The 24,220-nt window shown below is 35.9% G+C and overlaps 1 protein-coding gene across 1 annotated transcript in view; it reads right to left on the bottom strand.

The window, feature by feature from the left end:
• LOC127432365 (ciliary neurotrophic factor receptor subunit alpha-like) overlaps nt 1-20,824 on the bottom strand; it is a 349,211-nt gene extending 328,387 nt beyond the window's left edge. Inside the window, exon 1 of the mRNA XM_051683348.1 lies at nt 20,643-20,824. The gene's annotated coding sequence lies outside the window, so the exon portion shown is untranslated. The remainder of the gene's footprint in view (nt 1-20,642) is intronic.
• Nucleotides 20,825-24,220: the final 3,396 nt, after the last annotated feature.

Here is a 24,220-nt window from a genome sequence, read left to right as displayed (position 1 = left end):
AGGAGCAGAAGCAAAGCAACCTCTTTTCGACTCTACCAGGTGAGCACCAAAAATCGCACAAAACATCTTTTCGCAGTTTATATTAATTTTTTCAATCATTCATCATTTGACAATGAAGACCTGCACATAATTTTTGACAAGTAGCTTTGTAACGATAAAGTTTTCATTCTCAAACAGATACTAGCCATTCTATTTAGTACTGAAATAAGCATTTACACATTTTGAAGTACTAAGTCACCAAATTACCTTGTCTGTGAGCAAATGTTGTTTTTACACTGGTCGAACGAAGATTGATTTGTTGAATTATTGTTTAATTATTGATCATATAATTTCTTAAATAAATCTGTGCATTTGGAATGAGATTTACAAGTAATTTACATGTACAAAATGCATTTTCTGTTGAAATCTCTCTTAAAGAGTGAAGCCATGCCAGTCAAATAAGACCCCTAATGAGTAAACAGCGGGGGTCCTCATTCTGAAAATATCGTCAGGCTGATGATGTCAGCAAGCTCAGCACGACATTTCACTGTAATCAGAGTCCAATTATTTTTAAAATGCCGCAAAGACAGATTCAAACAAATTAGTTTTCTTTTAAAATGTGCCATCATTTGATGAGATACAGTCATTTTGGTGCTCATTAAGTGGGCAGTTAGGCCACCTGGACACCCAGCTCACTAAGACACAAGGTTTGACAGACTTTACCACATTTTATATAATCATAAGTTCTTCAGGTGTTTAGGAATTTTAGTATCTAACCTTTCCTCCATATTACCTCATTGTGACTGGGTGGGCAAAGTTCTGAATACTGAATAGGTGATGTTGATGTGTAAATATTAGTGATGGAAATTCTGATTCATTTCCACAAACGGTACGTTTTAATGAGCATTGATGTCACCATAATACGTAATTCTAACATCATGTATACATGCTCAAACACATTCAAATAAAGCCATTAATAAGCATGTATTGCAAATTATTACCTTTTTTAATGAGGTTATATTAATAAGGGTGTTTATAGTCATCAGTGTTTCATTCAGTGATCCTGCACGTTGAGAATAGATTAGGTCTTAATGACTTTCCTGCATTACAGTTTGCACCTAAAGCTGATGCCACACTAGCAGACTCCAAAAAAAAAAAGATTTTAGACAACGGTGTCACACGTTTTGCTGAGAACTCACTCTTATCGCTTCAGTTGGAGGTATGACACTTTTGCAGACAGAAAATGGTGGAGGGGTGACAAACATACCAACTCACTGCAACTCTCTCTCTCTGATTTCCTGTCACGTGGAGCTCACCAAAATAACAACAGAAGTACCACATGAGCATAAACAATGGTAATACAGTGATTTAGGAAGCATTCAACTTTACCTTGTGAAAGTGTGTGATTGTGTATTTATCCCCTCAAGGTTTGCCGTAGAACACGTATGTCCATATGCAGCTTTCAGTGAGTAAAGAGATTATGTTCAATAAAAACAGACTGTAGAGGCTCCGCTTTCAATTTTGTAGGAGAAAAACGCAGGAAAAATGCTTGTTGACAGAATCACTTTGGCTTATAAACAATGTTTGAGATGATATGCAGCTGAATGCGATGAAAACATTCAGATCAGCTTGATGTCAGTTTTTCAGAAACAGAAGAAGTGCATTGGTCACTAGAAGAGAACACAAGAGCCCACCTCGGCAACAGAACGATTTTTTCAAGCAAGCCGGATGTGTTTTATCAGTTTTTGAAGCCATTAACTCAGCAGGGTGTCCTGACGGTCAAGGGATAAACCATCTCCCACTGGCAGATGCTAATGCATGCTCCGTTTCTCCCCTACTAGCCGGAGATTATGTAAATGAAGTTCACACCTGAAAATGACTGGAAAAATCAGCTAGTGTGGTGCCGGCTTAAAGCAACCAATACAGACAGTGATGCATAAACATGGAGATATTATATGTGTTTAAAGCATGGAAAAAGATAACACTAGTCTTCATAAACTTTAATTTGTTTTTCATTTCCAGCATGTTATATTTGTTATTAAAGAAACATACATTTCGCCCTCTCATTCAAATCCTCAGTAAACACATTGTTATAGTATCAGCAGCTCACTCATTGGTTCTTCGGACATGCTCCAATCAAGTCATCCATGATATCAGAAGCTCTCTCATCAATTCTCAGCATTTTGGATGAGTCTGAAAGAGGTGGAACTCAGATCAGTGTACTGTTTACTCGAGAACCTTTGTGTCCGGATCATTCAGTGGTGCGTTTCCCAAAAGCATCGTTAGCGAACTATGGTCCCAAGTTTCATCGTTACCAACAAAGTTCAACGATTTGGCATTTCCCGAAACCGTAGTTCAAACGAACATTCGGAAACAGCGTCGCAAAGTTATGTAGTTGGAACTACAGCTCTACACCTGTGGTTAGAAGCATAGTTCCTTGCTATTTTGCATTGTCGACGTCATTGATTTCGCTGCAGCCGGGGTGTGTTCTATTCAAAGTTATCAACTCTATGCCCTAATGCTTTCAAAGACTTCACCATCCACTCTGAGAGCTTTGAAAGGATTGAAGTTGTGGAAATTCAGTTTGAAATGATCTTCCAGCATGATCTCCCTTCGAAGTGCCCTCCGAAGGCATTATTTATGACATTTGGAACACACGATTGGCTTCGTTTCACGTAGAAATGGTGAGTTATTTTATTATTTACAAGCAAATATCTTTGTTACAACATTTTAATTATGGCTATATATGTAAAACACAATATACATGTTAATGGTTTTCAATGATATAAAAAGTTATCTGTACTGTACATACAGTATATGCAACATATCTGCAGTACTGTCAGAAAAGCGCTATGTAAGTGTAAAATTAATTCATTTACATATTTCAAAATATTACACTTTCATATATGTAAAACATACAGTTGAAGTCAGAAGTTTACATACACATAGGTTGAAGTCATTAAAACTCATTTTTTTTTTAACCACTCCACAGATTTAATATTAGCAAACTAGAATTTTGGCAAGTTGTTTAGGACATCTACTTTGTGCATGACACAAGTCATTTTTCCAACAATTGTTTACAGACAGATTGTTTCACTTTTAATTGACTATATCACAATTCCAGTGGGTCAAAAGTTTACATATACTAAGTTAACTATGCCTTTAAGCAGCTTGGAAAATTCCAGAAAATTATGTCAAGCCTTTAGACAATTAGCTAATTAGCTTCTGATAGGAGGTGTACTGAATTGGAGGTGTACCTGTGGATGTATTTTAAGGCCTACCTTCAAACTCAGTACCTTTTTGCATGACATTCATGGGAAAATAAAATAAAATCAGCCAAGACCTCAGAAAACATATTGTGGACCTCCACAAGTCTGGTTCATCCTTGGGAGCAATTTCCAAATGCCTGAAGGTACCACGTTCATCTGTACAAACAATAATACGAAAGTATAAACATCATGGGACCATGCAGCCATCATACCGCTCAGGAAGGAGATGCATTCTGTCTCCTAGAGATGAACGTAATTTGGTGCAAAAAGTGCAAATCAATCCCAGAACAACAGCAAAGGACCTTGTGAAGATGCTGGAGGAAACAAGTAGACAAGAATATATATATATATATATATATATATATATATATCCACAGTAAAACGAGTCCTATATCAACATAACCTAAAAGGCTGCTCAGCAAGGAAGAAGCCAATGCTCCAAAACCACCATAAAAAAGCCTGCCTACAGTTTGCAAGTACACATGGGGACAAAGATCTTTCTTTTTGGAGAAATTTCCTCTGGTCTGATTAAACAAAAATGGAACTTTTTGACCATAATGACCATCATGTTTGGAGGAAAAAGGGTGAAGCTTGCAAGCTGAAGAACACCATCCCAACCATGAAGCATGGGTGTGGCAGCATCATGTTATGGGGTGCTTTGCTGCAGGAGGGTCTGGTGCACTTCACAAAATAAATGTCATCATGATGAAGGAAAATTATGTGGATATATTGAAGCAACATCTCAAGAAATCAGCCATGAAGTTAAAGCTCAGTCGCAAATTGGTTTTCCAAATGAACAATTACGTCAAGCATACCTCCAAAGTTGTGGCAAAATGGCTTAAGGACAACAAAGGCAAGATATTGGAGTGGCCATCACAAAGCCCTGACCTCAATCTGATAGAAAGTTTGTGGGTAGAACTGTAAAAGCATGTGCGAGCAAGGAGGCCTACAAACGTGACTCAGATACACCAGTTCTGTCTGGAGGAATGGGCCAAAATTCCAGCAACTTATTGTGAGAAGCTTGTGGAAGGCTACCCAAAACGTTTGACCCAAGTTAAACAATTTAAAAGCAATGCTACCACATACTAACAAATTGTATTTAAACTTCTGACCCACTGGGAATGTGATGAAAGAAATAAAAGCTGAAATAAATCATTCTCTCTACTATTATTATGACATTTCACATTCTTAAAATAGTGATCCTAACTGACTTGAGACAGGGAATGTTTTCTACGATTAAATGTCAGGAATTCGAAAAAAACTGAGTTCAAATGTATTTGGCAAAGGTGTTATGTAAACTTCTGACTTCAACTGTAATTTCCCAAATCACAGTGTAATTTTATATAGCTAATATGCCCAAATAAATGAACAATAATTGTATAAATATTAGAGCCCGACCGATATGGGATTTTTTTTCTATGTGGTTTTTTCACCGATTTTGCAAATTGCGATTATGACTATACAAAGGTACTCAGAAGGCTGCTTTCTTAAACAAATATTTTTATCAAAGAATATTTGACATTATTATTATACATTGTCAACAAATTCTAGAAATGAACACTGAGAAAATAAAGAATAAATAAAAATACAATAAATAGCTTAATAAACATCAGTACTGTATGTTCAGTATAAGTCAATTGCTGACCATTAAAATAAAGAATATATACAAATAAAATAAATAGCTAAATAAACATCAGTATTACTGTTTAGTATCAGTCGAATGCTGACTATATTAATACTGCCGAGACAAGAGATAAACGGCAGCAGCGGTGTTATACCGTATTCTGCTATACAAGTTCAGGGGAAACTTTCAACGGTGGAAAACCAGACTTTTAAATATTACATTTTGTAAATGCAACGACTGGAATTGTTTGGTTGAAGGGGGTACCAAACTGTGAATCCTGAACAAAACAATTTGGTGAATACATGTTTACTCATTAGCTCAGCTGACAACAATGAAAGTAGCTACGTGATTAGCTAGTTAGCTATAAGCCCGTTGTCACGGAGAGTAAAAGATGGACATTGTTTCTTTTACTTTCCAGCATTGTGTCTCACCATCTAGGTAATAACATTGCGTGAAATCAACACTCAACAGACACAATCCACCACTGCACCGTTGTCTGCTGAGCTGCAAAAAAGATGCTCAGATGTTTACCTTTCAATCTGCTACATTACTGACTGCACTGACAAATTATAGCTGGCTAACATAGCAAACAATAACAAAGATAAACATGACTGACATGGTTGTCAGGGACAGGGTTAATGTTATATTAGTAATATTGAAAAAGGAAAATGATGGGGTCATTGTTTATTAACTTTCCAGTGTGTATTTCACAAACTAGTTAGCAACTTACCATGAAGACACACAGCTGAACTCCGCCCTGTCTGCAGAGCCACCGTCAGCTCAGAGTCAGCTCTGTAAACAATGGAGTCGGATATATCGGTCGGGCACTAATAAATATACATGTATGGCCATATATCTGATTTCTGTTTGTGATAACGTCTGTGTAAGTGGTTTTGTGTTTACTGTGAGGTGTTCACAAAAGTAGAATATAATAGAATATGGAATATTCTCAATAGGCTTTGTTATAGAAAACAAATGTATACTTTTTGTTTGCAGTAGTCATTCAATTAATGTTTGCAGGTGGAAAAAACATAGACCAAGGTAGGAAATTACACAAAATGTTTATTAACACAAGTTATATCAGTCAGATGAAATAATAGAAAATAAAGTAACCAAACTGTATTTAAAAATGAAAAAATTTAAATTAATTAATTTTCTGAATTAAATGTTCTCTGACTTCTGCTCCTGCAGAATACATTCTGCCTTGATGTGGGTTCAGTGGATCATCATCATCAGCACCAGCATGACCCCCTTTTCCTCCTAAGGGAGTTGAATACATTTCCGTGACCACAATGTTGTGACTGGATTTTTTTAGGAGTTTTGGGGAAAGTCAGCGTGGTGTTTATAAGCTGTAACAGCAAAGGTGTTACAGCTTTCACAGTCATGCTGACCTGACACCAACCACCTCCTTAAAACTTCCCACAACACAATAATGCAGTGCTAAGAACTGCACTGCTGGACTTAAGGTGTAGTTTCTTCATGTGGCCCTCTGAAGGTGTGGTTTCACATCCTGCAACAATTCAAGGATCTTGGTCCTTGGAATCCGGAATTTCTTATGATGTCATCATCAGATAGAAGGTAAAGTGGGGAGAAATTTGTCCTTATGTAGACATTTATATACACTACCTGACTTATGCATCGCCTTCTGTGCTCAAGCTGTAGGATTCTTTGTAAAGCTGCCTTTGTTGAGCATTTGATACACACATAGATACTATATTTATTAGGAGAGCCATTAATACACCTGCTACTGATGCACCTGAGGAATGGATAGAAACACCTTGGTGGCTAATAATCATCTAAATTACCTAGCTAAATGTGAATGTTTCATCAATGATTTGTGACAATAATAGGGCACAGCTTAATTTGATTATCATATTATTGTATTCATCTGCTAATGGGTTTTTGGTTTTAAAATAGGCTGCTTTCATGCTGTTTTTTTTTTATTTTTATTTTTTTAATAGTGATCATGTTGTGGCTTGGGAAAAATGAGAAGGCCTCTCTTTAGAATTGTCTGAGGATTTAAATAAAGCATGTGTTTTGTGCCATGCTTGGCTTACATTATCATGGCTATTATCATGTGTATTGAGGAAATCTTTTCATAGCCAGCTTTAGTTATTTGACTGTTGTAGTGTATGTGATGGTGGGTCATCACCACTGCAAAACAATAAAGATTTGTATTTCATTCCATACATAGGATTCTTAATCACACAATTTATTAATGACATTATTCTGGTAGTTGATAATGAAGTAATGACATTGCATGACACGATTCACAAAATAATTGCTTACATTTGATCTGGCATTCTAATGCTACTGTGATGCACCAAGTCACAAGTATCACATATTATGTGCTCATTTCTACATGTTAAACTACTGGATGAATTCCCAGTGTATCATAAAAGCACTAACTCAAATCACATGTTAAAAAATGACAGAGTATTTTTGGTCATCAAATTGGATTATATTTTGTATTTAAATTCAGACTGTGAAGGGTTTTTACTTCTCTGTCACTGAAAAGCAACTTGAAAATCATATGTTTGTTGCCATGCAGCACCACAAAGTTTCACCAGAGCCTTATTTGCCAGACCCAGTCTGTATCTTTCACTCCAAATATATCTTTCATTGTATCAAGAACAAAAGTGGCATTCTTATTAGTTTTTGAAAAGTGTGCATATGTATGTGCTCAAGTGTGGTAAAATGAGGTAAGAGGGAAACCCCACTATTGCAGCTCAATGCTGCAACAGATCGTGATGAAAACAAACACACCAGCAACAGAGGGGCATGTGAAAATAAAGCGAAACAACAGCTGCGGAGCTGCTTACTGACCGAACTGCTTGTATACTGTAGTAAAGAGTACGCCACTTACAAAGTGTATATAAATGTAAATGTCTATTTCATGTCTTAAGCAGTTTTTTCACAATATATGGCTTTCTGCCCATGTAAATGAGCTGTTATAATATGATTTCAATTCGATCTCTGCAGAAATTATTACTCCACCCCCTGAGTAACGTCATTAACGACAGCTCTACATTGTGAACCAACGTGGTTCAAAAGATGGATGTGCGACATAGTTACTAGGGTTTCGGGAAGCAGTCGTGACTAGCTAGTTAGTTTCTCTAACGATGCATCGTACTATGGTGGTTAAGCAGTGAGTTACGTCATTGTATGGGAAATGCACCCCAGTTCGATTCTCGAACTAGTCCGAGTGGTTCATTGCAAAGAAGAGTTAGCAAAAGCAAACATTACAAGTTCTAGGATCATATTGCTCCCAGTTTTTGGCTCATTTCAATTCTGAGTTTGGGGATTGTCCAAGAGACATCCCCAAACCAGATGGAGGTTATGAATGAGAAACTTGTGGATCAGTGTTAACTGTAGATGCGAACTGGTCCAACCAGTTCAGTCCGATTTGGTGAACTGGTTAAGCCAGTTCAATTAAAAGAACCAGTTCAGAAGAATGATTCAGTCATGAACCGGACATCACTAGTAAATGTATCCCTTCATGTGTTCAAATGTATCCATTTGTCTGACGTCAGAAAGTTGCAAAGGTTCAAACTGAACTTTTTGTTTTCAGCTTAGTTTCAATAAATTATATTTTTAATGCTAAGAAGTTTTGAGTTCCAAGTTAGCCTACATTATGTTTTCATAATTATGAATAAACTCAAAAGAAGGAAAATTTGATTCCTCATGATATGACGCCTATAACAGGTTGTAAAAGGAATACATGCACATTCCAAAGCAGCCGCAAACATTAAGCCATATTAATGGGATGAAAGCATTTCTCTTGAAAGAAGCAGCTTCTAGATGGAGACAATAACAGCTGTAGGCAGCAGGGAGCACGGCTAATTCAGTATGCTTAGTGAAAACAATCGTATCACACCCAGCCTGCTTGGATTACAGGCCAGATTGGATCCACCTGCAGGGCTACACAGCACTGTTAATAAAAGTCACCATTTTCAATTAAAAGCCTTTAAACACTCTAAATCGAATCATGCCTGCATGTGACAATGCAAGTTATCATGACACTTTAAGAATAAGAAGAGATTATTTTAAATGGGTTTCACAATATCTTGCAGCCTGGGTTTGCAGATTAATAGTTGCAGAGAGAAAGAGAAGGATTTATGCTATATTAAACAGTCTTTTCTTGCCATTAAGACAACTTAATAGTGATGTTCATTGTTAAGACAAATGGTGCCACTTCAACTGCATTTCAAAACCACAATTTGCAGCATAGTTGTTGAGGAAAGTGTGTAATGTTCAGTAGTATGTAGGGATAGGCAGTATGACCAAAATCGTAAAAAGGTATGAGTAATTTTATATGACAGAAACGGTATATTGAATGTAATTATAACCATGTGATAATGCCTATTTTTGGATGCTTCAGTAAATTAAGTACTACAAATGAAATATTCTTCATCTCATTTAATCATTTTCTTTTTTATGTCGGGATTTGATGGACACAAACCAAGTTAAAAGCTAAAGACTCAACGCAGTACAACTAACACTTTAAAAATGTATATTTTCAACGTTTTTTTTTTTTTTTTTTTGGACCAATTTCTGGTTGCATGATTCACTTTTTGAAGCATTGTAGTTGTAAACAGCCAATATACACACTTGCTACCGGATATCAATCTAATTATGTGTAAATGCACCAAGTAACAACGTTGCTCAGAAATCGCAAACAATAAACTCAAGCTAGACTGGTCACACTGTGAATTCAGTGACAGAGGATCAAAAGTTCAGCAGCTGAAATTAGTCTGTGCTTACCGAAATTTGAACCACTGCACCAAGAGGCTGAAGCTGAAGTGTTGTTGAACGCATTAGCATGTGTGAGCTCCAGTTTCCGGTTGAAATGTCCACAGAATGGTGCCAAAAGTGGGTATTTTAGTTGAAAATGATGTAATACAGTCAACAGGAAAGCATATTTTATTAAGTCCACCCCCTAACCCAAACCCCAAGCCTAAACCTAACTATCAGATGAATGAAAATTACATTTTAGAGCAAAAAATGCAACCTCCGAATCGCACTTACCATTGTTTAGTGAACGCAGTTATGCCCTGGTTTCTGTGGCACCGGAGCACCTGAGAATCTTCAGGATCTCTGTTGGTTGTCACATTTCTATTACCGCACGGTATATGTTGTCATACTGTCCAGCCCTTGGAGTATGATATAGTCCTAGTTGTATCCCCTGATGGCAGGGTAGGCCTATTTACTTCATAGACAAATATCATACATGAGGTTATACAAGATGTTGCACTTACAAGATTGACCAGGCGGCCTGTGTAGGATGTTTCTAACCAAGGCATCTCAAATGTGCCATGTCCAGGGGCCCTCAACCTTGAATATGTAACCGGGTTCATAGTAGCCCATGCAGGAGCGTAAACAGAGAAATGTACCCTGGCATTTCCCCCAGTCCACTTAGTCAGAGGCCAAATGGTGAATGCTAATGCAATTAATGTTTCCCAGTCAACTAAACGCTTCCCACCTCTTCCAAATTCTCCAGCCCCCTTCCCTTAATAACAGAGTGTGCGCACTATCAAAAGCAGTGACACTGATAATATAGACACACCATAAAAACAAAGCAATGGGGATGCAGGGAAATTGGGCAAATAACTCTGCCTCAGAGTGTTAACATGATTTGCAATGCACACTCTGAAGTAGAAAAGTTATGTCTGTGATGGTTCTCCAAGAGTCGGAGGCCAGCCACTTTGACGGCATGATTTATTTATTAATTTCCCTTTCTTGTTTAATGAAAATATAAAAGACTGCATTGATTAGAGTTTAAGGATCAGCAGTTAATAGATATAAAGCTCTGTATCGTAACCAGAGAAAAGCTCCAACGTTTTGCTTGGTTGGTCTTTCCTTGGAGGTATTTGTGTGAATCTGACGAAAACAGGTCCAGGTCACATTTCAAATATAACTAAGTAATGTAAGTAACTAAACACTTTGCATTTTAGGGCCTTTTTTTATTTTTATTATTTTATTACATTTTGACATTATTTGGTGACACTTTACAATAAGGTTCCATTTGTTAACATGAATTAGCAATGGACAGCATTTAATAATCTTGGATAATGTTAATTTCAGCATTTACTTATACATTTTTAAAATCAAAAGTTGTATCAGTTAACAATAGTTAATGAACTATGAACTAACAAAGAAAAAAATATTTTTTATAAACTAACATTAACACAGATAATAGTGTAAAAATATAAACTGTTCACTGGTTTTTAGTGAGAACTAATGCATTAACTAATGTTAATGAATGGAACCTGATTGTAAAGTGTTGCCCATTATTTGTATGGGGACAGTTGTGCACATTTTCACCCCAGATTTGCATTACGGTAATGCATCTTGATTGTTTACTCACTTTTTATTTTTTATTTTGTATTTTTTTGCATTTAAGTCCTGAAAATTTAATTTTTTATTTATTTATTTTGCATTACGGTAATCAGAAATGGGGAAAATGTGCACAATTGTCTGGAAAATAATGTCACAATGAAAATGTGGGTATTTAATTGTTTTTATTATTGTTAAAAAAAAAAAACATTCTCCTACCCCATCTTAATATGCAGTGATAACTATATATATATATATATATATATATATATATATATATATATATATATATTTTTTTTTTCTGTTTCCCATTATTCTCTTTAGATTCTCATTACTATACTACAGTACCTTTTTTGTACCATGGTAAAAAAGCTGTATTTGATTTATTTATTTATTTATTATAAATTAAAGGCATTAAAATACTGTTTAAATAATACTGTACATCAGTTTTTGTTTTCACATTAAAGTCCAGATATTTTTATTTATTTATTTTTTGTCAGAATTGTGTGATTTGTGCGTAATTGTCTTGAAAATAATGTCACAATGAAATGTGAGTAATTTGTTCATTGTTAAAATACTTTCTCCTTCCCCAGCTTTATCTGCAGAGATAACTACACATTGTTATTGGAATTCCCATTATTATCAATGGTGATTCACTTTAGATTGTCATTACTGTACTATAGTCATTTTTTCTAAGGCAGCAATGCTGCAATTGAATGTTTGTTTTTTGTTTTTTTTTCAGCTGTACACTGAAGTCATACAAATTCTAATAAAATAACATTTTTTACATCAAATTCTTGAGAATTTTTATTTTTATTTTTTGTACTTTTTATTTTTTTGCATTAAGGTAATCATAATTGGGGCAAATGTGCATAATTGAAAATAAAAATTTGCCTAATTCAAAGTGAAATAAATGACACGATGAAAGTGAAATATTTCTCCTTGTTGAATTGATTTCTTCTAGTCCATCTTAATGCCCAGAGACAACTTTAAATAAGCTTTCTGAGGTATTCAAGCTCATTCTTGACAGGTTTCTGTGAGATTACCTTTTCTGTTATTTACTGTAGGTTACTATGTTCTGGTTGTCCTGAATTCTGTCCTTGAGGAACCGACTACCCTTGTGACCTATTGTAGTTTCCTGGTTTAAAACTTCTACCAGGTACAACAGTGTTCATCTTGGTCAGTAAATGTTAACTCATCATCTTTAAACAACCTGTCCTAAGTGGGTCCAAGTTACAGCTCCCAAGCATTGGCAGAGACATCAACTTGCTGACCTTTCAAAGATATTTGACCACCCTTTTGGCATTCAGCCTGTAAATATCTTCACACTGCCACCTACTTAGGATATATCCACTATAGTCCATAGAAGGCAGGACTCAAGATGTCTACATAATGATGAGTTAAATGTTCACCTCCCCATTAGAGTGAGTTATGGATCAAGTATCTGGAATTTATGTCATAATACTCTATGCCAATCTCCTTATTGTCAACAAACAGGAAAGGTGCCATTAAAGGGAGGACCAAGGCTAAGTCACATGCTTCAGCTAAACTGGTTAGTTATGATTCAGGTAGTAACGTGGCCTGGTTTAGGTAATAGAAGATGCTTTGTGGTCGGGGTTAAAAGGCAGAATAATGGATTTCATGCAGCTCAAGGGTTAATTAGTTTCAAGTGGAGGCAAATCTGGAGAAGTCGTGTTGGGGGGGAAGAGCATTGGGGTGAGGGTGGAGTCAGTGCCTTTAAATATAAAACCATGCTGCCTTTGAGATAAATCATCAGTTTACTTGGAGACCCAAAGGTGTTAATGAACAAAAGCATGAATGGATGTGCAATCCTCACACTTACTCAGCACACCTACAGGCTTGAAAATGAGTTTCAACATAAAAGTATTCATGCGATATTTACAGTAGATAAATGCATCTACAGCATATATCATTTCCATATCCAAGCAAGAACACTAGATCTAAGAGTGAGCAGCAAGATACAAAGCCACATTTACAATTAAAATAATTATAGTGCTTGCAAGGTAGCACTGTATTGAAATTGCTTAACCCTTATGAGTCAATAAAAAAGGTACTCAGAGGTCCTTAAAGGACAAAAATGTCAGCGTCAAAAAACTGCCATAATAATATTATATGTTAATATTATTTCCACTTTCAATGACTTAATTTTTTTAACCAACATCTGTCCTGATCATAACTACCAAATATTCATTCATTTTCAGGATTTTAACCCTTTAAATGCCACTTTGTTTATATAATGCCACTGTTGTTTTTTACACATATACACACACAATGTCTCAATACACGCATACAAAACACACTATGTCATCCATACCAACAAGCCCACACAATTTTAGCTGCATCATTTATTCAATTGGCCTGCAGTGCTCTATAATACAGCAAACAGAAAATAGGAAAAATGCATGTATTTGCTCCATAGGCTAAACATGACAAAAATGGCTCCATCTGGTGGAAAATATTAAAAATGTCAATTTTGAAGCCAGAGCTCCGGAATGAAAGCATAATATCATAGAATTCATGATGTTATGCTTTAATGGCACTGGGATCAAATTTTGCAGATTTAATGGGTTTCAATGGGGACATTTTTGTCCTTAAGGTCCTGAGTGTAACTATTTGGTGTACATAGTGTATTATTGATGTATTATAGGAACTGAGGTTGAAATATCAAAATTACCCCCAAAAATACACACATTTGGCAAAATTTATGCCATTGGCATTAACAGCCAAAATGATCGAAAAAACAAAAATGAAAGACAAAAATGTCCCGAAGGTTGCACAAGGGTTAAATACTCTGTTTAGCTTTACACCTCTAAAATGTATTCAGCCTGAACTGCTTCATGTACAGACTCCATTCAAACTTGGTTCTCACTATGACCCAGACATTTTTTTTTACCTCTCTCAGGCTATATAAAAGCAAATTTACTCAAGAACAATAGGTGACACTTAACAAAAATAAATTAATTCCAGTACACTAGGTGGCGCAATGCACCTTTATGCTGGTGCGACATCCTTCTATCACAGAAGAGATGGAGAAGAAGAAAGCCAAAACAAAGAGTTTGCCAGAATTCAAAAATTCAAAAGACGATCAAGTTTTTTGTGAACAATTCTTCAAAGAAAAACAAATGGAGGTTTTTATCCTCATCAAGAACAACAGCAGAATCAAGGACAAGTTTGTCATGGTTCTGCACAACTTATACAAGTGTAAGTTCCACAAACGTATACAAGAGTTAAAGTTTTACAACAACTTTTTTGTTGTTGTTTTCAGTATGTCCAGTTTGCTAAGTAACATTTGGTGCATTGGCAACACCAAAACAATGGATTGTGTAGCTGCAGCTTAATACATTGGTCAGTCAGTTAGAACATTTATTAATGATCCCTCTGAAAACTTGGCCCTGAAATAACCATCTCCACAGCATCTCAATCACAAAGGCTCAAAATAGACACTAAAGCTTTTTTTAAAAAAAAAAAAAAAAAAAAAAAAGACATAAATCCACAGTTTATTAAAAGAGATCCTTTAATTGCTCAAACACAACTTTAGCATGTTCCATCCTATTAAGCTTTATAAGCAGATTCTTCTCATTATTGCCAATAAAAATAACTGTATAATTCAGTTTCACCAGTAGACCTGCTATAAAAATTTCATTAAATTTAATCCGATTCCAGAAGGAAAGTCCAAGAATTTCACTGCAGTCTCTGTGCGTGCAATCTGGAAACAGGCAGCACGTCACCATGGTCACATGACAGAAAAAAAAAAAAAAAAAAAAAAAACAGAAATAGGAAAGAGCATATAACTATATATTATGGACTTTAAATTTTGCCAATTCAGTGCCTATTAAACTTCATCAGTGAAAGTTTCCTTACTATGCTGCTGAAGTGTACAAGGGACGTTGTCACGCCTTACATGTTACTTTTCTCAGCGCTGGGCCAGATGGAACAATAATAGTAGTTTGTGGTTACTGAATAGGGCATTTATGTAATAATTTGCAGGGGCGGATTTGTATCTCATGTACCAGTCCTTGAAGTAAAAAGATACAAGTATTTAAATGTACAAATGTCTGCAGTATGACAAAAACATCTTAAGATTTGAATTCTGATCATCAAAGAATTCAGCTTTCAGGATTCAGGCCAGGAGGTGCCCCCTTCAGGAAGACACATCAGAATCAGAATGAGCTTTATTGCCAAGTATACTTACACATTCAAGGAATTTGTCTTGGTGACAGAAGCTTCCATAGCACAAACAAAACAACAAGACAGAGATAATAAAAAAATAGAATAAAAATAAAAAGCGAATAGAAAATATAAATATATATAGAAATACACAATAAGACAATATATTTTATATATATATATATATATATATATATATATATATATATATATATATACATACATACATACATACATATATACACCGATCAGCCACAACATTAAAACCACCACCTGCCTAATATTGTGTAGGTCCCCCTTGTGCCGCCAAAACAGCACCAACCCGCATCTCAGAATAGCATTCTGAGATGCTATTCTTCTCACCACAATTGTACAGAGTGGTTATCTGAGTTACCGTAGCCTTTCTGTCAGCTCGAACCAGTCTGGCCATTCTCCGTTTACCTCTCTCATCAACAAGGCAGTTCCATTCGCAGAACTGCTGCTCACTGGAAGTTTAGTTGTTTTTGGCACCATTCGGAGTAAATTCTAGACACTGCTGTTTGTGAAAATCCCAGGAGATCAGCAGTTACAGAAATACTCAAACCAGCCTGTGTGGCACCAACAATCATGCCACTTTTGAAATCACTGAGATCACATTTTCCCCCATTCTGATGGTCAATGTGAACTTTAACCGAAGCTCCTGACCCGTATCTGAATGATTTAATGCATTGCACTGCTGCCACATGATTGGCTGATTAGATAATCATATTAATAAGTAGGTGTACAGGTGTAAGTAATAAAGCGGTCGGTGTGTGTAGATTCTTCCTGGAAAGTGTTACCACATAGTTCATAAAGATTTTGGACTATTTCAACTAAGTGCAGTCTTGGCTCTGAATATGAGACCAGTAGCATTCAGTGGGATCCATTATGTTAGCGGATTCCTCAAGCACCAGCTTCTAAATTGTAGAATTTGTGTATGTTAGGGTGGAGAGCATCGCCAGCTCCCTTGTCTGTGATCACACTGCGCTGTTTAAGGATGTTTATCCAAGGGGTAAGTATGTTAAGATAAATATTATGCTGGTGTTATTTTACGTTTCTTGTGTTTGAATCATAAACACAGCTCTGAGGCAGGACGGAGAGATTAGAGCGAGGAACGTGAGCATGGGGTCTTGCTCACAACCCACGAGAAGAATCCCTACCGCAGTTCCAGACCAAAAGAAGTTCTGCAGGCAGACCATTCCCTATATGCTGTTCTACAACACTTTTATGGGCCAGTAGGAGAGTGTTAATTTAATTAAGCCTAACGGAGCTCGTGCACCACACGTTACCTCTTTCTTTGAGCCTGCAATGTTTTATTTACGTCCAAAAGAGCTCCCGGACCAGCGTGCATTGCTTTTTTCCCCATTTGTGGACAAAGTCAAACCAAAACCAGGTGCCAAGATACAAGCTACTCATTTCACAGCAAAAGTCCCTTTAGTGAGGGGTTTACAAACTGAAATGCAACACAGAGAAAAGAAAAGTCAGTGTCCGGCAGCCATTCAGTCACCGCTCTCAATAAGGCATGAAACAGGGCATCATTAAGGCTGTGTCAGCCCTGCCAGAGTTAAGCTGACCCCCATGTGGGCTAATGTGAGCAGGGCAGAGTCTTTAAAACCAAAGAGAGAGGGTGTTACCACCGCAGCATGTCCCTCTTTTACAGATGAAGAGTTTTATCCCACCAATAAACAGATGTCACACCCCAATAAGTCAAAAGGTCCAGCACAACAAAGGTTGAATCTTATAAAACCGGTTGCAAGAACATGTGTGGGTCACATTTCACCCCATGATTAAAATAAAGAAATAAGACATCACATTTTGAATAAAGTCTATTTTCTGATTTTTTTTTTTTTTCTTCCATGGTATTGCAACACAATTTTTAGGCCAATTAATAATTCCAAAATACCAAACCAACTTCTTATTACCATAACACAAAAACATCAAGGTAGTAATTGTAGTACTGCCATTAATATGTGCTGATACAAAATCATTTTTTAATGAGAACACCTTACAATAATGTTAATTTTGTTAATTGGTTTATAAAGAGGTTCATTAATGAATTTTCACATTTATAAATGCATAATAAATCAGTGATATGCAGTTATAACAACATGGATAAAAAGCATGCAGCACTTACCAAATACAGTACTTAAGTATTTTAACTTACATGTTATAAAAGCTTAATAGACAACTTATTCATACCTATATTAATCAAAAACGTAAAATGCCCTAATTCATGATTTATGTCACAATGCTGCAAAAACAGACTATTATAGTGAGTTTATAAGGAGCGATAGCAACAGTCCGCTTTGTTTATACAATGTAATGTCTTGATTCGCTTGCTGAACAACAAAAGTCACTTTCCTTGTCACAATGATGTCAAAAGTTTACCTAGTCCTAGTTACCCAAATTCCTCTGCAAAAACACTTTCCAGGTCTTCATGCTCATTTTCACCATCTATCATATAATAAAGCCTGTTGACCATTAAACCATACTGAACTTTATGTACATAGTTTTCTAATGTTGACAACTCCTTCATACATGTCTATTTACATTAGGTACTTGTTGAATAAGTGTTATTAAGCATTTATGACATGCATGGTAAAATGGCTCATTATTTCGCAGGTATTGCATGAAAGACACTCTTTTTATGCATGTCCACATATAAATCACTGGATTTACAATGCATTTGTAACAGGTTCCCTGTCAATGTAAAGTGTTACCATTTTATTAATATATGTAAAAAAATAAATAAAAAACAATATAAATAAAAACCAAACTATTATTTAATAATTAAATAGTAACAATCAAGTTAATTCTGATTAAAAATAGAATGATATTGCAATTAGTAAGTACTACTGTAAAACGGTAAAAAAGTATTACAGTAGGGCTGAAACGATTAGATTACAATAAAAAATTGTAGATCGAATAGTCGTTTGATCTCATTTAACATAACATGAGATCACATTAAACTCTAATGACGTGTGAGAGCACCACTGCAGTTCGTGCCTGACTGAGGAGAGGAAGAAAACAGCTCACAGTCCAGATGCACTCTAAACTTTCCAAACAGCTTCAGGTGATGTAGATCGCAAAGTATGAGGGAATTATACAAAAATACCAAATAAACACCCCGGCATTACATCTTAAATGCAGTTGTATTTAATATGTTATAGCTTTATTAAAGTTCAAATAATACGGAAGCAGATCATGTACATAACTACAAACTCCTAAACAGGCATTTCTCTGTGCGGTCAGTGCCTCTTCTATGAGTTGCGCAAATGTCCCGATCTAAGGGGAAGAGACTGAAACTGCAACTGGCTAATGCACACTTTGTCGTGGGGACGCTCATCCCTCAAGCGTGCACGCTTAATGCAGCTAGATTATAATGTGATGCTCGCGACTTATTGAATCATAATGTGTCACTGTGCATTTCTTATCATGAAGAAAATTGGAAATGCGCAGCTTTATTGATGTGTTTTTCTTTGGGGGTTTTTTGGTTTTTTTGTAAGTTAAAGATGGATTGAAGTGAACAAAAAGGTGAGAGAGGTAGTCTTCACCCCATTATACACTGTAACAAAATACGTTTTTGATTTGTTTTTGTTTTGGCTTGTTTTCCAATATAAATATCTAAAACTCCCTTAAAACAATGTACATTTTCTTAAGCAGCTATACTGCAGAAGAACATTTTTTTTTATTTATTTTTTTTTATCTGAGAATGTTGAATATAATATTAAAAATACAAATGTTTTAAAATATCTAAAAATTATGCATTCACCTGAGAAGCAGCATGTAAGATATTTAGACTTGCTTTTAGAGAATAGACCTTGAATATAAGTATATTTTGTCTTTACTGCACTCGCAGAAGTATAATCAAGTGATAAAATACACTTATATACAAAATACACTTATATTTAAGTCTAAATATATTAGATGTTGCTTCTCAAGTAAATGTATCTTGCTTTAAGGATATTTAGACTTTTTAAATGGAAAACGAGACAAAAACACTTTAACAATAGGATTATTTGCAGTTAATTTCTTTACTGAATTAAACTTAATAAAAAGTTGTGTTTTTCCCTTTAATTCAGTGAATGTCATTTAGAGGTATTTTGACCTCTTTATTGTTAGTGAGCACGTTTAATACAACCTTTTAAGTTGGGGCACAAGCTGAATAATTGGTTAAGAGCTAATGATTAATCATTCCAATAATCACAGAAGTCAAATAGTTGTTCTAATAATTGTTAGATTAATCGATTATCAAAATAATTGTTAGTTGCAGCCTTATATTAAAGTAATGAGAATTTCTATTGAATCTTCAAAAGTGCAATGTCCAGATGCATCAATGTGAAAGTGTTACGAAAATAACATCACAATGTAAAAAATAAATAAAAATAAAATCTTAAATGATCCTAAAATACGCGTCACGTTATTTATGCAAAACATTTATTCTGTTGATTTTAGGGTGAAATGTAACCCGGACATGTTTTTGTGAGATTCACCCAAAGAAAGTCTAATCAGACAGATGAAGAAAGCAAAGACAAGGAATCCAGGCAGATACGACCCCAGCCAAAAGAACAAAAAGCATCAACCCAAACAAGAGGAGGAGGAGATGAGGAGATTTCCGCTCAAACTAATCAATCAGCTCTTGATAATGGCTTCCATGCAGGAGTGTTGACACTGGGTCATCTTGTCTCCTGACCCATGCCTTTAGGGCAGTGGCTACAGAAAAGGCACAGATAAGAGAATTCATGGCTAATTGTCTGCCTAGTGTCAGGGCTTTGAAAAAGCCCCACCACTTTCACTCTTCCATTCCTGTTTACTCTGATCCTCACCCCCATTTCCCTCTCCTGCAAGCTGGCCACTTTGTTTGAGTGAGGCTGTACAAATCACATTTCTTGCATAGTGTGTGCTGTCTAACACACTCGCATCCACTAGCACGTGCATTACATGCAGCGGAGAGTGAGGGACACTTCTGGCTACTTCAACACTGTGACACCAGCTTAAACCAGGACATAATCCATTAGGTGATATTTGCCAATAATTTGTTGATCCCAACAGTCTCCAAAAGCTCCCAAATTAGATCCCCCCCCAAAAATCTCAAACAAATCTGTCAATCTTGTGATGCCCTCTTTGTCTCTCAAAGCACAAATCAAATTGCAATGCATGCAAAGGAATCCAGCAAAATGAAATTAGCCCATTAAAATATGAGTGACAGTTTAAAAAAGGGTACTCACTTAAAACGTGTTGGCTTCCTTCTCTTGCTTTATCTTCCTTTCCTGCTTAATATCTCTGTCTTGTCCTCAATAGATGCACACAGATGTAAGAGTGTCTATACACGTGTGTATGTCAGAGAAGCTCCGATACAGAAAGTTGCTGTGCTGTAGGCAAAGGCGTCTTGTGTGTATGTGTGACTCAAGCAAAGGCTCACACTGCACTGGCTGAAGGGAAACCAAAGCACTTTTAAACTCGCACTGGCTCCCCATGTGACCAGCTCCCAGCAGCCAGTGAGGAATATATTAGTGCTGCTTCCTCTGTCCACAGTGCACCCCCTAGCCACTGCTACAGGAAGTGTGCACTGCCAGAAAGAGAGACAAGGATTTTATTGCTCAGATGTTACTCTTTTATAGCTTAGAAGACTTTAATTGAGATGTAAGTTGCATTCCATTTAAGTGTAAGCTTTGTCTCAGATGCTTCTCCTTAATTTATTTAAAAGAAATACATATAGAGACAAATAAGACAATTGTGGACATGTGGTAATACTATAAACCTATATAATTAACATGGGCAGCATGGCTCATATCGTTTGGTTTTGAAGAGTATTTGAAGAGAAATGTTTGAGTTCTTTTTATATGACTTTTGATTGCAGAATTTTGTGTCTTGGAAAATCTGGGCACAGTCTGAGACAGACACAAACATTACACACACAAAATGTAGCATACAACACAGTTCAAATGAAACAAACAACATAAACAAAATGTAACAGACAACACACACACACACCAAACATAACAAGCAGCATTTACCAAACAAAACAAACTACACACCAAACGTTACAGACAACACATACCAAACATAATAAACAACATACATTAAACAAACAAAAAATGTGCACCAGATGTAACACGCAACACACACACCAAACATAACAAACAGCGTTCACCAAACACAACAATGCACAGATACCACCAAACAAAACACTCACCAAACAAAACAAACAACACATACCAAGCGTAACAGACAACTTACAGCAAACAAAACAAACAATGCACACAAATATACAACACACACCAAACATAACAAGGCACACACCAAATGTAGCCTTCAACACAGACCAAAAATAACAATGTACCAAAAACTTAAAACAACACACACCACACAAAACAAACAATGCACACCAAACACAACAGACAACACACACAAAGCATAACAAACAACATACACCACACAAAACAAACACACACCAAACATAATAAACATACATTAAACAAACAATAAATGTGTACCAAACATAGCACACAACATACACCAAACGTATCAAACAATGCATGATACCCGTATGTCCGGTGGAGTGGTATGCAAATACCACTCGCCAATTTTCATTGGCCATTTATCAAAGACCAGAGGTGTCTCGGGCTCCCAAGAGTGACCCCTAGTGTCACTACATCGACACAATGTCTCATTCCCTCCATCAGGGAATGGAGGTTACGCAAGTAACCAGGACGTTTCCATACATACCAACCAATCAACAAAGAGCAAAGCCCCTTATCCAACACTTAAATTTAACCACATGAGACCCAAGTGTGACTGCTTTGTGCATTTTCCATTTCCCTTTTTGATTTAGTATCCCCAAATAAATATGCCAATAAATAAATAAATAAATAAATAAATAAATAAATAATAATCTTCAGCAGTTTTCCTAAAAAAAAAAAAATGATGTCCACATATGTGGACAGTGGGACTAAGTGGAACATCTCAATGTTCTCTCATTGCACTGTCAAACAAACAAGTGATAGACAGTGCTGAAGCATGTTACCAATCAGAAATTAGCATAAATAATTCTGACTAAAAGTAACAGTCAGCAGCCAATACAATTCTGAATCTATGTACTGAGTATCATTGTATTTTGTCTGCCAACCATGTTGAGTTATCCAAACACACTATAAACCCTAAAGTTGTCATTACTGCAATCGATCAATTTGTCTTAATTAAGTATTACTTGAAATGTCAAGTTTTGGAGTACAAAATTGAGGCTATGGGGAATACCCACAATCCCTTGCTGCTTGAATTATGTTTCTTTGGTCAGAGGGAACAGATTGGGGAATTTAAATAATTGTTATTAAGAATTCATAGATGTTTGAGCTTTTTTGTTGTTGTCACAGTCTGTCTCCCTCAAGAGACAAGGACTCTTATTTTGAAGTTTTCCACTGCACTACGTTTCCCATAGTTCACTGCCCTAATCACTTCCATTTGTTCATCATCACTGGCACCTGCCTTCCATTCCCTCATTAGTTTCTTGTGTATAAATACCCTCTAGTTTTCTTCATCATTTGTCAGTCCTTGAAGTGTTACGTTGAGTTAAGATTTATTGTTGTGTTACGGTAGCATGTTGAGCTTGAGCGTTTGTTTCCACTCCAGGGATTATTATTGAAGGATTGAAAGAATCTACTCCTGCATCTTCTCTCTTCCACTCCTGACACCAACATTACAGTTGTATTATTTATGCTTTGTTGCAAATAGTTGTTTGGTGTAATGTCACCATTAGGGTGATCTGTGTCTCTTTGGTCAAGTTGAACCCTGGTCAGTCACACTATCTCAGTTCATCATTATCTGCATTGAAAACCCTAATAAGTTCATTGCACTCAATTGAGTAAACTCATTCCCTCAATTCCATTGAGTAATGGGGTCTCCCAAAATTTGAGTATTTAAGTTAAATTAACTTAGTTTTCAAGTAGAGTGAACTTAACTATTTAAGTCGAGTTAACTACATGCAAGTAGACTTAACTCAGATTTGAATATTGTTGTTTCTACTGTTGTACATTTTAATTGAATTGATTCAATTTTAGATCAAACAACAGCACAGCTCAAATAAAGATAACTGATTCTAGGTCAGTTATTAAATAATTCTTCACAGAAATGCATATATGCACTTCAGCTGCACATGCACAAAGAGAACTGATATAGTGTGACCAGGGTCCAACTTGACCAAAGAGATACAGATCACCCTAATGGTGACATTACACCAAACATCTATTTGCAACAAAGCATAAATAATACAACAAAAGAGCTAAAACATCTATGAATTCTTAATAACAATTATTTAAATCCCTCAGTCTGTTCCCTCTGACCAAGGAAACATAATTCAAGCAGCAAGGGATTGTGGGTATTCCCCGCCTCAATTTTGTACTCAATAGTTTTAGTTATTAACACTTCAAATCTTAAGTCTATGGAATTTTAAGAAAAATAAGTTCAATAAACTTAAATATTTGAATTATGAGTCTAAAACTTGACATTTCAAGTAATAATTAAGACAACTTGATTTTTACAGTAATGACAACTTTTGGTCAGATGTTAGGAGTGAATGCACTTATCTGTATAGGAAATCTAAAGGATGATCCCTTGCTCCCCACTTAGTGAATGACTTAACCTCAGCTGTTTGTCTGCACTGGTCTCAGTTCAAAATGCACCTTATTTCCATCCAAACTCCATATAAAGCCTCTGAAAGCAACATTTTAAGCTTTTGGATGAACACATTGATTCTCAGTATGATAATGCACAGTAAATATAGGATTTCTAAGGAAAAATAGTGCTAAAG

The sequence above is a fragment of the Myxocyprinus asiaticus genome, chromosome 42, assembly GCF_019703515.2.
Source record: "Myxocyprinus asiaticus isolate MX2 ecotype Aquarium Trade chromosome 42, UBuf_Myxa_2, whole genome shotgun sequence".
In the NCBI taxonomy this organism is placed as follows: domain Eukaryota; kingdom Metazoa; phylum Chordata; class Actinopteri; order Cypriniformes; family Catostomidae; genus Myxocyprinus; species Myxocyprinus asiaticus.
Note: the sequence above shows the minus strand (reverse complement) of the source record. Positions and strands in the feature narration are given on the sequence as shown.